The sequence below is a fragment of the Penaeus japonicus genome, unplaced genomic scaffold (genome assembly GCF_977035675.1).
Source record: "Penaeus japonicus unplaced genomic scaffold, GWHDUDI00000001_assembly GWHDUDI00000023, whole genome shotgun sequence".
NCBI classification, from domain to species: domain Eukaryota; kingdom Metazoa; phylum Arthropoda; class Malacostraca; order Decapoda; family Penaeidae; genus Penaeus; species Penaeus japonicus.
This window is the reverse complement of record NW_028234425.1, coordinates 16,429,773-16,431,183: the sequence shown is the minus strand read 5'-3', so window position 1 is coordinate 16,431,183 and position 1,411 is coordinate 16,429,773. Positions and strand designations below refer to the sequence as shown.

The 1,411-nt window shown below is 25.2% G+C and overlaps 1 pseudogene; it reads left to right on the top strand.

Annotated features, from left to right (window-relative positions):
- The window catches only part of LOC147469175 (uncharacterized), a 3,064-nt pseudogene extending 1,902 nt beyond the window's left edge, over nt 1-1,162 (top strand).
- Nucleotides 1,163-1,411: the final 249 nt, after the last annotated feature.

Below are 1,411 nucleotides of genomic sequence, written 5' to 3'. Positions count from 1 at the left end.
ATATATATATAATATATATATATATATTATAATATATATATATATATATATATATATATATATATATATATATATATATATATATATATATATATATATGTATACATATATATATATACACACATATATGTGTGTGTGTGTGTGATTTTCATTGTGTTTCAATACACACATTCACACACACACACAACACACACACAACACACACCACACACACACACTATATATATATATATATATATATATATATATATATATATATATATATATATGTATGTATACTGTAGGTAATCATTATCACTAATTAATCTTTTAATCGTGTAACAGAAATAGAGTTAGCTATGCAATTAATATGAATACAAAATCATTTACTGCAACATTTTATGTGTGTTCATAGAAATGAGTGAGTTATCATTCTGTAACTGAATGAAAATAAACTATGAATAAGTGAATAGAATAATCATTAATGTGCATCATGATTTAATAAAGACTTCATTGATGTGAAGATAAGGATAATAATATGGATAATAACAGTGATAGTGATAATAATGATAATATGAAAATAATAATAAATCACATAATGATGATAAAACTGATAGTATTGATAAATGCAAAAATAATTATAAAAATATAAACAATATGATAATGATGATAATGATATAAAATAATGGTTACGCTGACGATAATGATAATGATAATGATGCCTAGATTGATAATGATAATAAAGATGATGATATTAATAATAGTAATAATAATTATTATATTGATAATGATGAGTAATGAAAAGTAATGATAACCATGATAATGAAGACAATAATAAGAAACTGATGACAATGATTATAATGATAACAGCAATAACAATGTTAAAATTATGATAATAATGATAATAACACCAATAATGATAATACTAATAGGAAGAGTGATAATAAAAACAATGAATATAATAATCGTCATCATCATCATCATCATTACTATCATCAGTATTATCATCTGCCTCCTTTATCTTGAAAAATAAATGTAAATAAAAATAACATTTGGAAACCTTATTTTCAAGTGTAAGCCTCTCGTCAGATATAAGATGCATCACCGCATCCAGAAGGTTCTTTTTCACAATAGGGAGTTTAAGTTGAACTATCCTTTATATCCTTCGAGTGAATGGTATTGAGGCTTTGTATGAGGCACGGTATCCAAGACTTTGATATTGCGTAGATCATGCTGAATGCATTATATCAGTTATAATTAGCAGTGGTTAAGCAGGCACAACTATGGTTAGCAGGCATACCTTCACTTCTTGGCATTACGTCCAGGAAGAAAAAAACTTGGATTCAATGCCATTTTTGGGTATATCCATATAATATGATATACAATATGATGATGTAATATAATATAATGCACACATGCACATACCTCCCCC